Genomic DNA, 20,078 nt, shown 5'->3' with positions numbered 1-20,078 from the left:
GTACTGTAGCCATGGCCAGAGACAGTGATCTGTACAGCCTAGCAGGTACAGTCTGTGGCTATCCCACAAATGACCATATATGGCAGCCACATGGTGGAGCTGTGTGTATGCAAACACACACACATTAACCAAACAACTAGGGCTCACACATACACACACACATTACATCAACATTGGCCCATGCTGTACTGTTGTCCCTCACACACACACACACACACACACACACACACACACACACACACACATGTCGATTGGATGGGTCAATGTCAGGCTCTGGCAAACAACAAAACGCCCTGTGCATATGATGATACCTGTGCCGCCTCCTGTCATCTGCATTATCAATGGAGCGACAGGCTAACATGGTGCTGATGCACAGGGTGACACTATAGCAGTGTAGCAATAATAGCAAGTTGTCAACAAGGAAGTGTAACTACGTCCTTGTAGGTATATCTGAGCAGACATTATGCATCAAAGCTCTGTTTGTCAATGTAGCATTGTTTATACCACTGTTAGGTCTGAGTATGTATTATCCATCCATGTGCCACTTGGCTGATGTGTGATGTGTTGCCAGCATGTGTTAGTGAGTGGACAGTACGTGTGTGATGTGTGCAGTACAGATTAGCAAGTGTACATCTGTGAACATGGTGGGTGCGCACTGTCTGGATGTACGTGCATAGTGGACACATGGGACATGTGGCATACCCTGTCATACGCATTGTTAACATCTCATTGCATTTTACAATGGCCAGTATGCATTCTACTACAGTTATGTAATAACATGGGTAGACATGTGTATGACATGGGTTGACACTATGCTGCGGGTGATACTGTTAATATCAGTCAATGATTTGTGGTCTGGTAGTATACACAACCTCAACAGCATGACTATAAGCAATCATTGGATGATGTCCTGATAAATGACACACAGTAGTAGGGAACCCAATATAAATTGGATCCTTCCGCTGCTACACTATAACATTAACCAGTGGTGATGACCGCCACCCATTACTGTGACCACACCTGTGTGTCATATAGACCCCTTAGGTACATGCAGACACACTAGGGATGTATCCATCCAAATCTGAGAATGCATGGATTGGCCTACAATGCATTCCCTGGATGGGACGCATATCCTTCACAAGGGTATCATACAGACAGATACCTGTTTTGTGATACATGTTGTATAGCAGTATGCCGACTATGGCATAGTCATCCTCATGTACTAAACATACTATCCCATCAGTACCACACAGGTGGTAGCCCTCAACATGTATGTTGGGTACCATTGTGTACATACAGACCCATGTTATGTCATGTGTCCCTTTGTATCCACATATCCATAGGTATTGTGGAGTCCCAAGGTGTATCACATAAGACATTGGAGGCCTGAATGCATATCGACAAGGCAGTCATACACCTATATAGACTGTCCATTCTTGGCAGACTTTGTTGTGTATGACCATGTCTGACATATACCCCAGGCATATACCCTCACTCACACTACTCTTAAATAACTGTCATGGGTGTGTGTGCCACAGATGACCTTGGCCACAGAACGCGACAGTGGATGGCCGTGTCACATACATACATATGTGACCTACGATCTGAGAAGCAGCGGCACAACCTGTCAATGGAAATAAATGTATTCATGTAGTATGCAGGCTTCACACCTATGTACTGATTGAGGGGACATGTACACATATATATTTGCCATGCAGATACCTGATGTCTGCAATGCACTTACTGTTGTCATCATACTATGTCATACCATAGTAAAAGCAAAACCCACACCGCGTTGACCAACAGTGACACACACACAGTCAGCATTTGCAGGATTCAAACCCCTACCTATGTTATGATACTAGAGAGTAATGCATTAACACGACGTGCTATTTACTTTACTGGCTGGTTTTCCTTCTCCTGCTGTATTTGTAGGATGGTGACATCATCAGACTTTCCAAAGAGGAATGTACCTCTTTTAGTGTGTTTTCACAGTCTCTTAAAAAGGGCACTCCTTTCAAAGACAATTGCACACATACACTCACTGTTTGCAGGATTCAAACCCCTACCTAACTATGTTATGATACTAGAGAGTGACACATTAACATGGCGTGCTATTTGCTTTACTGGCTGGTTTTCCTCCTCCTGCAGTATTTGTAGGATGGTGACATCACCAGACTTTCCAAAGAGGAATGTACCTCTTTTTGTGTGTTTTCACAGTCTCCAAAAAGGGCACTCTTTTCAAAGACAATTGTACACATACACACTCACTGTTTGCAGGATTCAAACCCCTACCTAACTATGTTATGAAACTAGTGAGAGACGCACTAACATGGTGGGCTATTTGCTTTATTGGCTGGTTTCCCTTCTCCTGCAGTATTTGTAGGATGGTGACATCATCAGACTTTCCAAAGAGGAATGTACCTCCTTTACTGAGTTTTCCCAGTCTCCAAAAAGGGAACACCTCTCAAAGGAAACTGCACACATACACCCCCCACACACATAGTTTGCAGGATTCAAACCCCTACCTAACTATGTTATGATACTGGAAAGAGACACATTAACACGGCGCGCTATTTGCTTTCATGGCTGGTTTCCCGTCTCCTGCTGTATTTATAGGATGGTGACATCATCAGACTGGACATGGTGAAGTGTGTACACTTTGTTTTATGCCATTCCAGGAATGCTCCATGTGGGTCAGCAGGTGTCAACAGCTTGAACATGACCTCAGTACCCTTACCTTGTGTGATCTATCTGTGGACACATTGACATTCCGTCATATGTCAACACATATTTATGCACAGCTTCTTGGTTTTGTGGATACTACATGTGTCTGGGATGTTGATAAAGGGCTATTCAAAGTCTATGTGACACATGTGTAGATGTGTTCATTGATGTATGTCCTGGGTGGCTGCCTTGCAAACAGTCTAGCATGTTTGGGAACCATAATCCGCACATGAACATACCACAGTTGGTAGGGTTGTGTGTGTGTCAGCTTCCAATAGCTCTGTTTATGACTGCAACCATGATGGACTCCATGACCTTGCAGATCAGACCTCATAGGCGTACTGGACTTGACTTCCCATGGTGTGTTGTGCACCAACACTTGTGGGCAGTGCCATATGTAGCTGTGACACATTCAATGGTTCCACATCCTGTGTAGAGGGTGTGGCTCAGCTGACTGTTCAGGTGCATGATCTGTTTGTTCTGTAGTTTGTGCATGACACATATTGGGAATCAATGTATTCCACCTGCTGCCATGCTTTTGGCAGTGGGGGTAGCTGCTCATCCATTCTACATGTGATATCTCTTGGTATGATGATGATGTGGACTATTGTCAGTGGGGGATGGGTATGTACATATGGGCCTGTCTGTCATGATGTCAGCATTGACACTCAGGTACAGTTGGCCCTGACTCAGGACATATATGGGTGTACACTGATATTTATGACATAGCTGAAGGAGGTGTCATGATTCAGTCTGGACTCCTTCTCAGCTCCTCTTTACAAAACACTAACGAACATGAGCACTAATCCCTGTTATACTCTTTTACATGCTTAACACCCTACTGATCCTTTGTGATCAGTCTACAGAGTATGTCATGATAATATCCTGGCATGTCCAGGGGTCGGTTTTGTGTGTACTCTTCAGTCCAGCTGGTGGATATTGTGATATTGACACAATGTCACATCTGCCTCATTTACACAGACAACCCTCTCCTCCTCCCAACAAACTCAGATATATGTGTGAGATGCACCTATATAGACATACAGGGAGCTCAACTCTCTCGACCCATGACTGGCACAGTCTATCAGGTGGTGAAGGTAACCACAGACACCACATATCAGTCTTACATATCCTCTAGCAACAGCACTCAAACCACATTAGCACACATTGACATACTGGGATGCTGTAAATGTAGTCTACCTAAGCAGCAGAGACCTCCAAAGCAGACACACACACACACAAACCTGCTACCCCACTATAATACCCACATATCACAAAGTTCACAATCTCAGTGTGCCACACAGTCACTGCCCTTCGGGCTAAACAACACACCTAATACACTTGTAATAGGCGACACTTATGTTCAGACACACTGACGTACCACTCACCAGCCCTGACAAGGGAATAGTCACTTTGGGCTGTCTGTTGGGTGCCAGGATCTGCCGCATAACACAGGCAGTCAGGTCACTCCAAAGCAAGTACAAGACTGGCACCATCATTGTCCATGCTGGTGTGTGTAACCTCAGACGTTACTCCCTGGACTACATGACATGATACATGGAGGTACACTCTGATCATGTAGCCCAGGCCAGTATGACCCTGACCTTGTCTAGCATCTTACACCCACCAATTATGATGTCACAGTATACGGACACACATATCACATTTAACAGTTGGCTAACAAATTTGTTTCATTCATAGGGGATACAGTGTCTGTCAGCATATGATGACATGCTCAACATGCCACGTAGCTTCACTATGGACAGCTTGCACCTGTCACCCTTGGACTTTGGTATGCTGGTTAAGGCTCTTGCTACCACCATAGTGCCTTTTTTAAGCAGGGCTCATAAGACAAACCCACCTCCATAGACATTACAGGTTAAATGAAACTTAGGGTAATGCTGCTCAACAACAGTTGTGTTAACCTCATATTGTGGCCACTCAGGACTCTCCTCAGTATGGAGGAGAGCAATATTTGTGCACTGACAGACACCTGGTTCAGGCTCGCTTATGCGCACCAGCACTACCAGGTTATGTTTCATACCATGCTGTCTGACAACAAGACTTGGAACAGACAACACAACTAGGGGGAGTATCCATATACATCACAGATACACACACCTCCAGGTTAGTAGCACTGCATAAAGCATCACAGACCATACATATACAACTACCATTGTGCAATACTGCCTTCTAGTTTGTTGCCTGCTACAGAACACACTCCCAAACTCTGGAGCTACGCTCAGCTTTTGTGGGAATTATGGAAAATATGAAGGTCTCCACAGACACCATTATATTGTGTGACTTCATATACACACATATTGACTGGGGATACTACTCAAGCCCCAACAACCTCACCCAACAGTCACTACAATTTGTGGACTCATATGCTTTGGCACAACCAGTCAGCACAGCCACAAGGGGGAATACATATTGGACCTCATCACCAACATGGGGACTCTATGTTCCACACCAGTGATATACCCCTCATTGGTAAGGTCAGAACATACATGTATCTCACAGGACATACATATACCCTCCACACACCCATCCTGGGTAATCTTGGTGAACTTCTCATGAGCCAACATCTCACTTCACCAAAGCAAGGTAGTATCCTTCAGAGATCCTGAGACAGTGGCATATACGGCTCACACTGCTGCATCCTTTACATACACATTCTATGGACACCTAGTGGACTGCATGGATTGTGCTATCCCACATAACAACAAGACCCACTACTACAATGGCAGGGGACCTGTCTGGTAGACCACAGCCATTAATAAGCTGTACAACATCAGGAGGACGCTACTACATGATAGAGCACAATCCCAGACTGGGAAGGCATCTGTGATCTGTACTAGCAGACAGCTACAATCACTCATGGACTTTTCTAAGGGCTGCTTCTACTAGACAATTGCACCTGACAAGTAGGACTATCACACAACCTTCTTCAGTTATGTCAGGAACCTGGGTGGACACTCACTGATATGCTGTGAGTTACTGTGAGTACTGACTAAACCTACCCTGAACCCACTGGCATTGCCTACATCCTGGCAAACAGGTTCAGTGCAGATGTCTCCAACCCATCCCCCCTAAGGAGCAGCTATCCATCCCAACAGAATATAATCTCCCTGACATCACACAGTAACAGGTGAGTGCTGCCCTCCCCACAGCGTACATCACAGTATCAATGTGGCCAGATGGTGTCCCAGCCTGCATCATACACGAGCATCATGACAAACGCAACCCTCACATTACATCACTGTTCAATATCGGAGTTACCACAGGATATGTACCCAAGGTTTGGCGTACTGCGACAGTGATCCCGCTCCACAGAGTTGGTGCCACAACGGACCACAGACAATATTGCCCTATAAGCCTATGTAGCCTGTTCTGCAAAGCTATGGAGCATATTGTCATAGGACTCCTACACATAAACATCGGGAACCCACAGACACTGTGTCCTACTCATTTCAGCAATGGTGTGGGCAGATCTTGCCTCTTGAACCTGTAGGTATTCTTTAAATGGCTAACAGGTCCATCGACATAGGGACGGCTGTCCACACAGCCTACCTGAACCTTGCAAAACCATTCAACACAATAACCCACTGGGCCATTATGCATAGGCTCACCAGCGTCAATTTGGACACATATCTCACACAATGGATTGATACCTAGATCAGGGATAGCACCCACATGGTCAGAATTACAGGTGCCATGTCTGACTATACACCAGTTACACATGGCATCCCACACAGCTTGGTCCTGGGATCTCTCTTGTTCAGTATATATTTGTCTTACGTACAGGCTATCACAGGGGGAATATGGTTGAACATGTTTGCACTTGACTGCAAACTGGGTGCCATGATCAACTCTCCAGCTGCCACATGCATACTCAATCAGGGTCTCACAGAGATGGATGACTGGTGCCTGAGCCATGGCCTACAGCTAAATGCCATTAGTTGTATAGTCATCCCCTTTGGGAGTAACAACATGCCCACACATTACCACATAGGTAGTACTCCATTACATACGGTAGGAGTTGTTAGGAGTTTGGGGACATGACTTGTTCGTACTGTTGCCTTTAACATTCACATTGCCAAAGTGGTTGGTCACACCTTCTATGTGTGCCACCTTATCCTATATGGTTTCACATCTAGATCGAGTGAGGTCATTGTGCCTCTATACTCATCACATCCATGCTTGGTTACAATGCCACATTTGGGATGTACCTTACCTGACACCTGCAGCAACTGTACTGGCCACGGACGGTCCTCACCAAGCAGATCTAGGGACTCACACAGATGCCCTGCATAGTTCAGATGCAGTAACTCCAGCTCTACTCAGTCGCTTACCACCTACTCAGATATGATGTGTGTCTGTTGTTTACAGCTATACCCAAACCAGAATTACTGGACATGCTCCACCTCAGGATATCCAACTCCCTTGGAGCTACACACTGCAGGGACGTATACCTCAGCACAGATGTTAATAGGACATTGTGGAGGGACAGATTCTTATCCCAGAGGCTCCACTCACTACAGAATGTAATCCCAGTTTCACATAGGCAGAGCCACCCACTGACCACCTACTGGAGACATCTTGATGACTGTATGGGTGATTGTATATTTACCTCTGGGATATCTTCTGTGCCCCTACTAGACAGAGGCACACTAGCATAAATGTACATGGGCTATCTTGTGTGACCTACTATTCACATACACAGTGTAGTAATCTGACAGGGTTGCGAATGCCAAACACACTCTGGCTAGGCTTGTACATGCCTTAGGGCAGACAGCCTAGTATCGACCTCTGAACCTATGCTAATGTTTAAGATGCACAATGTTTATTACTGATACTGTTTGCAGGTCTTTATCATCTTTGCTTTACCAGTTTCCATGAAGAACTTCAGTATCTGCAGAACATATTTGATTATGACAGGGTTCCACTATATTATAGATGTGTCTGTTGTCATATAACTGTGTGCACAGGGTGGATTGCTGTATAGTGACAGGTTCCTGGGTTAACACATGCAACTGCCAGATATGCATGGCCCACTGCTGTACTCAGACATGGCCTAAGTGTGTGAGCATGCCCAGTTCTGACATTCCATGTTTTGTTGCCTGACATTTGTCTCATTTATTCAAGTGTGTGAGCATCTGTATCGAATAAAAAACACAGCCCACAGAAGGACCAACAAATTCTCCACAACTCGAACAGGAATACTAAACAATTTATTGCACAAGATACATAAAGTTAAGTGCTTTCATCAGTTGTAACTGACTTCATCAGAACACCATCAAACTATTTTGAAACCATTTAAATAATCTTAGTGGCGCCAAAAATTCAACTCTCATTTAAAAAGACATACATCAATTATTCAAAACATATTTTTTGACGTCTGTCAATATCTATTAATTTATCCTACCAAAAACATTATGTGAAATAAATATATATAAATATAAAATAAATAAAATTTAATATTTGAAAATTTTAAAAATACACTAATTACTAAAATTCATCCTTTATGCCAATGTAAGAAATTGTTTGATACTTATAAATTCATTGATACCTGGAAACCTTGTAGCATCAGTCAAAATCTGCCATTTACTTTATTTCATAGCTAACAAGGCTTTTCAGTTCCCCCCAAATGGTGATATTTCAACAATATCTATGATAGAAAATTTGAAACAATGTGTTTCCCCATAGGTGAAAATATGTCTGTAAAGGGCATTGTTAGAATCTTTCACCTTAATCTTGTACAAATGCTCGTATATACATTGTCTAAAATGCCTCTCTGTTTTCCCTATGTAATAGGCAGGGCAGGCCAAACATTTAGCAATGTAAACAGCATGACTTCTTTCTGCTGATTTACTATGATTTTCTATAAAAAAGCAAAGTAATTCTGCTGATTTAGCAAACTCCAATAGTCTGTTTCATTTTTGAAGCAAAATACCTTCATTTGTACAGTGTTTTTCAGACTACTGGAACATCAGTTTGTTTCCCAGATAGTCCAGGAAAAAGCAAATAGTTTGCAATGCTAGATGGAACTAAAAGCAAACCAAATGAAGCAGAATGCACCACTAACAAAAACGTTTTATACTGTATTAGTGCTTTCTTCCAACATCTGAAAAAATGGACTTTATCAGATAAAACAACTTAAAACAATGCTCTTGCCACACCATGTGATAATATCATATAACCCCAAAACAGTAAATTTCACTTTATAGTTTTGTTGTCCTTGCATTCACTATACTAATAATGGAAAACATTTTCATTTAAACCTGGTAGATGGTCTGCATGAAATCTAATTTGTCAGATTAATTTTCCCACCAGCCACAGTAAATAAAAATGACATACTTTACCAAAACTAAAAATAAGAAACTTTTAAAACTGGGACAATATTTTGAATTATTTTATTATGTTTAACATTATTTTTATCAAGTTTTTAATACTGAATAGACATTCATAAATTATTTCTTATGTTGTCTTTCAGTTTTTCCTATGTAGAAGGAAGGGCAGGTGTGGCATTTAGCCATATATCTATTACCCTACTTGTACAACAGCTAGAAGGCCCTTCTGATTTAATAAGTTTGTTGAAATATGAATTTTTCAATACCCATCCAGTTGTTTAACTCATTTTTGAAGGAATAAAGCATGTTACATTTCTATATTTGGACAGGAAGTTTGCTCCACAGAAGGGATAAGCTTTGTGTAGCAAATCTGTCCCTTTACTATGTTTTGTTCAGTTACTGAAGCAGGTTTAGATCCTTGTTTTTAGTGTTTGTGGTCCTATTTGATTTTTAGAGATATAAGAGGTCTTGGACTACTGGATCCCTAATGGCCTGAACAGCAAGGCACAGATCATCCCAAGAAGTCTATTAGACACTGAATAAAGAGACAGTACATCTGGTGTCTACTGATAGCTCTTGTCTTTTACGTCTGTGACCTTTTAGTTAGGAACTTCTGGGATCATTCCATTCGCTTGTTATGCCTAGTAAAATCCATTCTGAAGGTGAATTGTTTTTACTAATAGTTCTGATCAATACAGGCTACATAGGGGTAAGAAGATCAATAAGAAATACCTTTTGCAATCAGCCGCATCGGGTAAAAAGATTTCATAACCACTGCTGTAATGTGATGGTCAAAGGCAAGAGAATTATCAACCCATGTCCTAAGATCTCTCACCGCATTTTCATTCGGAAGATGTGCATTGTCTATACTTTAAGATGAATGAAGAGATTGCTTACCAAAAGAGATGCTCTTGCAATTTTTTTTGTATTTAGTTCAGTGACAGTGCTTGTTCATGAAACATCTGTATTAAAAGAATATCAGGACATTATATGATAATATAATATCAGAGGAGAGCCATACAAAAGAGAGGGGAGGAGATAGGTAGTGGTCAAAGTTTGTCTAGTGGAGGGAGTGAGGAAGTGGTTGTTTCTGTAGAGTAGGGCGAGTTTTATGTGGGTTTTCTTGATGTTAAGTTGGATGTGAGTATTGAATTTTAAGTGTTCATCGATGGTGACCCCCAGGAGTTTTGCAGAGGGAACATCTTTGATAATGGAATTGTTAAGGCTGGTAATTTGAAGTGAGTTTTTATCAATGGGAGTGAATTTTGAGGGAGTAAATAGAAGAATCTTAGTTTTGTTAGCATTTAGTGAGAGGTGGTTTTGGTGCATCCAGTTTTCAGTAGTTGAGAAGGCAGTTTGAGTTAAAGACTGAAGATCAGATAGGTTAGAGGCGCAGCAGATCAAAGTGGAATCGTCTATGTATTGGACAATTTTGGTATTGGGTATGGCTTTGTAGAAATCGTTAATAAAGATGTTAAATAGCAAAGGGCCTAGTATGGAACCTTGAGGTACTCCTGTAGGGGTGGGGAGGAAAATGGAGGAGGCTTGGCCCCATTTGACAGCTTGGGACCTGTCAGAAAGATAGCTGGAGAACCAGGAAAGAGTTTGTTGGGAGATGTAGAGATTCGATAGATGATTTAATAGATGGGTGTGGGAGATGGTATTGAAAGCTTTAGATAAGTCTAGTAGAACAGCTGAAACTATGTTACCAGAGTCTCGAGCTAGATTGACAGAATGCAAGAAGGATGGAAGGGCTGTGTTGGTACTGTGTCCAGGGTGGAAGCCATGTTGGGTAGGAGAGAGCAGCTGGTGTTCAGTGAGGAATGGCATGAGCTGCAGATGTATGCATTTTTCAAGAAGTTTAGAGATTGGTGAGAGGATGGCTATAGGGCAGAAATTGGAAACATTACAGTTTGTACCACCCTTGTGGAGTGGTAGAATAAATGCAGAATGCCATAGTATGGGTACATAGGACTCAAGTTGTGATCTATTTATCAGGATGCTGATAGGGAGAGCAATACCGTCGGAGGCAATTTTTAAGAAGGAGGAAGGAATGTTGTCTGGGGTATTGGTGCAAGGTGTAAGTTTGGAGAGAAGCTTTTTATAAGGTAGGTGGATACAGGTTTAAGTTCAAAAGTAAGGGGTGTAGGAGAGGAGGAAGAGGAAGCTTGAGCAGAGGGGGTGGAGGGTTATTGTTGGGGAAGGTCTTGATTAGATCAGCAATAGAAGAGGTGAAGAAAGTGTTGAATAGTTTGGCGATTTCTTGTTCAGATTTACTAGTATCAGGACATGGATAGTTTTTTGTACTAGGCTTGAGGATGGAATTAATAGAGCTCCAGAATTGTTTGGGGTTTTTTGCATGATTTATTTGGAGTTTGATGTAGTAGGATTTTTTTTATCTTTAATGACTTGTTTTTTAGCTTGGTTTCACAGCTGTTTGTATTTAAGTAACAATACAGGCTGTTTATGTTGGAGATAGCTTTTCCAGGTTTTGTCTCTTTGTAGCATAATTTTTTTGGTTTCTTTGGTAAGCCATGGGGTGGTTTTAGCTTTAATTATTTTTGTTCTTATAGGAGCTAGGGAGTTTATGACAGTTAAGAATGTAGAGTTGACATAGTCAACGGCATCGTCTAAAGGTAGGGTTTTTAGTGGGTTTCAGTTAGTGAACTTAAGCGAGTCAAAATAGGTAGAAGGATTAAAGTTAGCGAGGTTGCGAGTATGTAAGAGTTGGTGGGAATGTGAGAAAGAGGATGTAGCTCTATGGGTGAAGGCAGGGAGGTGGTCTCCTAATGTGTCAGGAGTGACACCAGATTTTATTATTTTGTTAGGGTGAGACACCAGGATCCAGTTTAGGATGGAGCCTGGGGAGTTGATTTTGTTGGGCCTAGAAATGGAGTTAGTGAGTTGAGTGAAGAGATTGATTGAAGTGGTAGGGTTAGGGTCGCCAGCCTCAGTGCTCTTCTTGCAGAACCTCAAACTCATCACTGCCAACTTCAACAGTGGCCTAACTGGTAATTATAAATGCAGAACCACTGTTAGCTGTCAAAATCTACAAGCCATTAAAATAGGGCACTGTCCCTGAAAACAAAACTACAAGTCAAGCAGCCTAACTATATGCTTAGAGACTGTCAAGAAGATAGTACTGTCCTCATTATTCCTCATTTAACACCTGTGTCAGAGAAATAGTTATTTCTGTACTAGACCCAGCTGTTTGGAATCAGCCACCCACAGAAATGAGGCTGCAAGAGATACTTACCTTATTTAGAAACAGACTAAAAGAACAAATATTTAAGGACATAAAATGCTCATGCTTCTGTGACAATAGTTAGTCATTCTATCTCACACTGTGGTTACATTTTTGCTGTAAAGTTATACCTTTGATAAATGACCACAGGTTGAATACCTACCTTAATTATACAAACTGCAAATAATATCACTTGCATTTATAATTGTAAATAACATACAGCTGTATTGTCTCTGTTACTGTACTATGTACAACTCTGTATATTCTTTATTCTATGTATAATTTTATTTTTATATTTTGCATCATGGTACCCTAATCATGTTTGAAAAGGGTCTGTCGACCAATCTGCTTAGCCAGTTATTAAACTGAAATGAATGTATAAATGAATAAGTAAATAAATAAGTAAATAAAGAAATGGACTACTACTTCTGCTGTCTGTAAAAACAAATCAATGAAAAAAAAATTCAGCAGCTCATTTTAATGTCAAATATCTCATCAAGGTGCATATGGAATGAGATAATTTATTATATAATGAGAACGGTTCAGCATTATTGAATTAAGAACTCTAAGTACTCCAGATATTAAATTTTTGGTTGCTAAAGGTTTGCATAGGTCTGTTTAGGAGCTGCCTTGAAAAAAAATGAATAACTTCACTGTGTATTTCAATATATGATTTATGAAATAGTATTAAAAACTGAAAATATGTTATTTGCTATAAAAATGATTTATTGAGTTGAAACCGTGGCTGTCAAACTTGATAAATAATCACAATTTAAGAGCGCCAAAATTAAACCTTATGAATGGGACAAGTAAACTGCTGAGTGCTATGACCTTGTCTTTTGAAATGAGTGCTCAGTGAGAAAACATCCTAAGTCATAGCCTAGGGAAAAAGTCTACAATGGTAACTATAAGCTACACAATCAATGATATTTTCATCCAGGCTGCAGGCATGACCTTGACTCTGCCCAAGTATGGGTTGACCATGCTCACAGATCTCTGCATTTTCCATTTCCACATGGCATTTCACTCTGTGTATTATATGTAAAGTTATTAAATACAGCAGATGCCTTCAGAGTTAGAATGGAGGCTAAAAACAAATAAACTACTGCATGGAATGAACGTAAACTAAAAGCTGGACTTGACTTACCTCATAAGGCAAGATGGTTGAGAAACAAAATGGATCTATACATCCAGAAATTAGTATAGAAAGGCACACTATTTGAAATTATATACCTAACAAATCTAGCACTTACATGAAATGGTACTGAGCATAAGGCACAATATTAGGAGCAACTTTCACAAGTATGTAGCAAACTCTTTAGCTCAATATGATATTTCAATCAATTGGCTAAGACATAGTAAACTTGGACATTCATGAATTTAAAGAAATGTTCCCTGGCCTATAATGTGACTTGGAAAATATCAAAATACAAACTATGTAGTAAGGAGCATTTGATAAAAAAAATGTAAAATGAATATACTGTTAACAAATGAGCAGATAAGTTATTAATGAAGTATGTGAATCTTGTCTTTGTTATCTGGTTTAGATATGAATATGGCAAATAGTTGCTTAAGCATAGTACATGACCACAATTACCAGTGCATTATGGTGTCTTCCATTAATAGTGGGCTTACTCTAAATCAGGAACAAAACTTGACTGAAAATTCAATTGTGGTTTAATCATAAATAAGGTTAAGAAGCTAAAATGGCTGAGTTAAATCAATTTATGATGTGTACTACATATATTGCAGTCTTATTGAAATTGTAAGTGTTCCAGAGGTTGCAAATGGATTTGTTTTTTCGTCATTTGCAATAGTAATAATGAATTACCTAGACTTGACTGAACTAACTGGAAATGACATTGCAGATTTCAACAATTGAATATATCACTGAAATTCAGAAAATCAATCAACAATCATATATGACATTCATGGCTCTACTTGTGTGTTTAATGAACTAGGTTTGATTTAAAAGACATGCCAAAACCTGTTTGATAGGTGAGTAACATCACATGTCAAGTGCTTAATAATTATCCATCTGATTTCCCTAAGCTGATCATTGTTTAGATGCTCTTGCTAAATGTATCTAACAATCAAAATACTCCATCTAGAAGGGTGGGAGATAATTTTCTGCACCAGACCATGGTCCTGGTTTACAGAATTACATATGTGATTTTTGCTTTACAGCGTCCATTGTCTGTAATGCACATGTTCAGCAATTTTATGCTAAACAGGTTTTGAACATCAAGATTAGATTTCAACACATTTTTGTAAGAGGTTAAACTATTGAAATATGAAAGTTCTAGTATAAAAAACGTGTTCCTGATTAATGGGACAAGGTCAAACATTTTTGCATTTTTGCTTAAGGACTAACATTCATGGTTAAGATGTTGTGAACTGCATTTCTTGTACTTTTGATCATTAGTGAATACATTCCTTAGGAAGTGCTTCCTGGGAGGAAATAAATGGCTTCCTTTCTGCCTACCCTTGGATGTGTGGGATCAGTTTCACCATTCTTGGTTATCATTATAATTCATTAAACATATTTTATGAATATGTTTATCTGGGTAGGGGCCCATTTTTGCAATAAGGACACTCTCCACCACTGGCAACTAAATAATTATTGTTAGTAAGAGTTGTAACAATTTAGATTTGTTGGTTATAATAGTAGCTTTGTTGCTGTGGCTTGGTTAAAGATGGATATAATTGATGTGATTAACTGTTTTGAGTTTTGTATCTTTCACATGCTGCAAATAAAAAGTTACTCCAAGTGCAAATGCTTTTTTGTATACACATGCACACTTACTATGAACACCACCAAGGGTTCTGCACAAGTTGCTGTCTTTGTTAATATTCACTGACTGACACAACCAATATTTCATTAGAATGTACAAATAAATCCTTGAGTACCACATGGTATGGTATGGGAATAAATCATAATAGTGGTTCAGTCCGTACAAGTTGCTACAGAGGAGTAAATAAACATTACATGCTTTTTAGATGAATGAAGACTAAGCCACAGTGACAAAGTGTAATCATTTTAGATTAGTTTTCTTGATAATACCCTTTGAACATGGAGTGAAAGAATATGATGCTTCTCTTCTGTCTGCAACACCATGCCAAGCATAAATCCAATAGTTATATTATTTGAAGAAAGTTTTCATATAAATAAATTGTGGACAGGCCATGCTCAATGGGGAAAGACAGCACTTCTCCAAAGATAAAAGTTTTATTTATTCTGAGTAAGGCTATAGGGTTGTCCAGGCTATGTTATCAAATGTTTGGTGCATTGAACTGTTTACTGCTTGTGCTGTGAATACTTTTGACATGGACACTGTAGGAATAGTGAGGTAGTTAATAACTGTTAGTAAGTTTCTTTCTATTCAATATATTTGGATGCAATTGAAAAATGTGAGTGAAATATATGGATTCATTATTAGTTGTATTATGCACAAGGATTACAATTTTATAGGCTTACAGATGTCATAGAGCTGTGTGGTTTGACTATTATTCAAACTGGATTTCTGTGTTGTACCAGAAGTTAATAATTTATGCAAATGTGACAAAATATAATTCAAGTGTCTTACACAGGGAAATACGTATCTTCTAGTAATAGAATGTTATATAATAAAAAGGCACCTTATTACAGAGGTGCCTCACTGATTTTCTAGTGTACATATCCTTCTATAAACCAAGTGGACTGGTTTAACAGGACCAACCTTCACTGGCAATTTTTGTTAACTACGAGTTGATGTTTATAATATTTTAGTTGTAGTTATTGTTTATTAGGGGGTTGTGAATATTTTAATTGTGTGTGTTTTTGTGTATGTGTGTGTGGGGGTGGGGGGTTGGTGTTGGCATTATTAGTTCCCAGATTCCTTTTGTTAGTCTCAAGATTTAAGGGGCTAGAACCAATGGTAGTGGGCTTTGAAGAAGGAATCTATAGTATAGACCAGATCCATCCTTCTAAGTTTATGTTACAATATGACTAAGTTTTATAAAAGGAAACTTCCTATTGGTGTAAGCTCATAAAGCATTTTCCCAATTATGAGTAATATTCATGATTAAGCATGCTAATGAAGTCTTGCTAGGCATAAATTGGAGAAAAGTAAAGATGATCCAACTAAAAATTGCTTTATGGAAACACCAAATTATTCAGGTTCTTCAAAATGGAAACATTTGACATTTATTATATCAAATAGATACCAGTATTTGTTCAGTGAGGGAAACTTAAAACTTACATATTAGCTTCAGTCTAGTGACTGCAACAGGAAATCACTTCCAAATATTTTTTGCTTAATGCAATTCAAATAGTAACTGTAGTGTGGCAATCCTGGTCAAGAATAATACATTCTCCAGTTGAAATTACTCAAGTCAAAGATGAATCAAAGAGGACAGTTGGTATAATAGAATTTAAGAGTCATATTTTGATACATACCTTGTATCTTATATTTAAGGAACTGTCATATTTGATATATATGATTGCATATTAGTTGGACTAGACCCTAACACTGAGTGGATAGATTAGGATCAGATATTACAAATAAAAGTAAATAGTCAGCATGTTTTAAGGATTTAATAGGTATCAATGAATATCAATGACTTGTTTGATCTACCTAATTGATATTGGGATCCTATTCACTACCCCACACATTCTTACTTGAAAAAGCTTGTCTTTATTCTGGTATTGCACCTCTCCAGTCTAAACAAGAATCTTGTTACACATTGGTAATATATCATCTAAGATCATCACATAGTTCTTAATAATTTATCTTCAGATATCTTCTATAGCCATAATAAATCTCTAACTAACCTGTAATGTACTGAATGCAGTTTTAAGTTCCCTTGATCTTTCTTTATATGATTTATATCTAATTCTCACGCTTTGTTATGTGTAAAAGTTTTGTACTTTCTCCAACATTTTCTTATCCCTCACTTTCTCTCTTTATATATATGTATGTATGTATATATATATATATATATATATATATATGCAAAAACCATAACCAAAATTCAGTACTGGTTTATACATTGTTTTATATAATGGCAATGGAACCCTTTCAGTTCTTAAACCTATTGTTCTTAATACTGCTTTCATAGAAAAATACAGTTTCCTGTCTACTTCATTCACATACCACCTGTTTTTTATAATGGTAATGAACCCTTTTGGTTCTCAAAGCTATTGATCTTAGTACTGCTTTTATAGAAAATATGATTTCCTGTCTATTACATTCACATACCAATGAAATCTTAAAGTTCATTCCATTAGTCCCAAATCTTTATATTCTTCTTCTCCTGTCAATGTATTATCTTTTATATAATGTATTATATTTATTATCTTTTATAAAATATGGATAGTTTCTACAATTTACTACAGTATGCATGACCATGTGTTTCTCAGTGTTAAAATCTATTTAATGTACCACAGACCAAGCATACAGTTTGTCTAAGTCTGCAAGTTGCTATGGTTTTCTAATGATGTTACTGTTCCTCACATTTTTGTATTGTCAGCAAATTTTGGTGTCCAACAAGTAACTGTCATGGTAGCATTTGTCATAGCTATATTAAAAGCACCAGTACCATCAATGAGGAACCCCCCCCCCTTTGAATACTGAATAGTCTTGATTCATACTCTTTTATCGTAATGTTTGATACTCTTCCAAACATCCAAAGTAAATTTCAGGAAATACTAAACGTTTTCTACAACACATATAAATCAATTTGTAGATCTATAACTGCCAAACTTAAAAGCAAGTATGTATTTCAAGTGTCTAAATATTTCAACCTAATACAATTCCTGTTAACATGACATATATTCCATAGAAAAATACAGCTCTTTGCAGGAAGTGATAGGGGTTCTGGTTTCCTTAAAACCTGTTAAGGCCCCAAGCTCTGGCAGTTTTTATACATCTTTTTTTAAGAAGTATAGACACCAATTAGTTCCACTTCTACAGAAACTATTTAAAACTATTGAAGAAAAGGAAATTGCAATTAATAATTTAAATCAGTCTTACTCTATTTACATTATGTAATCCAATATTAATCCAAACATGAAGAACTACCAATCCCTACCCTTAGTTAACTCAGATATCGACTTATTTGCTACAACTTTAGCTAAATGTTTTACATTGCCAAAAAGTCAAATCATTTCAAGATTCCAAGTTTGATTTTTTTGAGAAGGAAAACAAATCTAAAATAATGATCTCATATTAGGATTAACCTTATAATAAAAAATGTAACACATCTAGGGGAATTTTTGCATGTGATGCTAGTAAAGTATTTGGTAGGGTCTGTATATTGTTGTTCTTTGAAGTTCTTAAGAAATTTTACTTCTCTGAGATATTAAAATTATTTTTGAATTAGCATCTACTGACAGCACCATCAGTGGGTTAGTCTCTTCTATTAATAATGTTCTGGCTGGTGTTTGGCAAGGATGCCCTGTTTATACTTAACTTTTTATTCTATCACTTGATTTTTTCCCTTTTATTCTATTAAGCAAGCCCTCAAATAAGCATATGTTTTGGAGGAAAGATAATCAATATCACATCCTTTGCAAATGACATTTTGCTGTATTTCAATAGCACCAAGCAAGTTATACTAAAAGACGAAAGATAGTGGAGGATTATAGAAAAGTTTAACATTGGAACTTAACTGTAAATAAAATGATGCTATTTTCTCATACATCTATGCATGTTACTGAGTACAATGAGATAGTCCTCAAAATGAATGTATCACTAGAGGAGTTTAAATAAATTAGAGTTTAATATGAATGACATTCTAGCACACCTTCACACACAAATTTCAGCCAGTCATGGTTGTAAAATATTTGATATCATGGTCTAAAATTACATTCAATTTATTAGCAAAATCCTCAGAAGTTTAAATGAATGTTTTTCCATGACTGTTGCATTACTCTAATGGCACTCTCCAGGATATCTCCAGAAGGGTTCAAGGCAATGAATAAACACACACTCAACTTTCTTTGGAATGGCAGAATTCCTTGTGTCAATATGAATAAACTGTGTGACTCAAAGATTAATGGTTGTTTAAAGTTACAGCATCTTTGTAAGAGTTATTATAGTTTTTATTAATTTCAGGTCACTATGAAACTAATTCTCAAATTAGTACATTAAAAAGTCAAGCTGTGAGGTCACACATTAAAACTTTGAATTCTTGTGTAATGATATATCATTTATCTGTAGGAATTCTAAGGGATTTATTCACTTACTGGAATATCTGAGGCTCCGTGTTTTAGTTTTCCATTCACTATCGGAGTAAATGGAGAGTTTCAGTGGATTTCTGTTGCTATAATCTCTTTAAGACAGTCCCAATATATTATTAGTGAGCTATTAAATGCTGAACACTTTCTGGTGCCTTATGACACTTTCTTAATTCATCTGTTAGACAAAAATGAAATATCGTCTAACAAGGCAATGCTATTGAAATGGCAACTTAAAGTCATAGGCCTATCCTTTGTTAAACTTTAATAGAAATTAATGCTTCAGTTAAACACTTTATGAAGAGGACCTGGCTAGCAAGAAATGTAATATCAGTTTGGCTTTGGAAGTCTTTTATTAAATCTCATGTGGTATCATGGAGAATCACTGCAAAATTCCTTTTACTTAAGAAAAAATACTGGAAGCATTGTGCTATCTTGTCTGCCATTCACAATGGTTACATTTCTACAGATCAGTAATACATGCAACATTTTATTAAGAGCTATCTCTTATACATTTTGAATTTATGCTTATTGT

This window comes from Protopterus annectens, chromosome 1.part2 (genome assembly GCF_019279795.1).
Source record: "Protopterus annectens isolate FY-2018-M chromosome 1.part2, PAN1.0, whole genome shotgun sequence".
In the NCBI taxonomy this organism is placed as follows: Eukaryota; Metazoa; Chordata; order Ceratodontiformes; family Protopteridae; genus Protopterus; species Protopterus annectens.
This window is presented reverse-complemented; position numbering follows the sequence as displayed.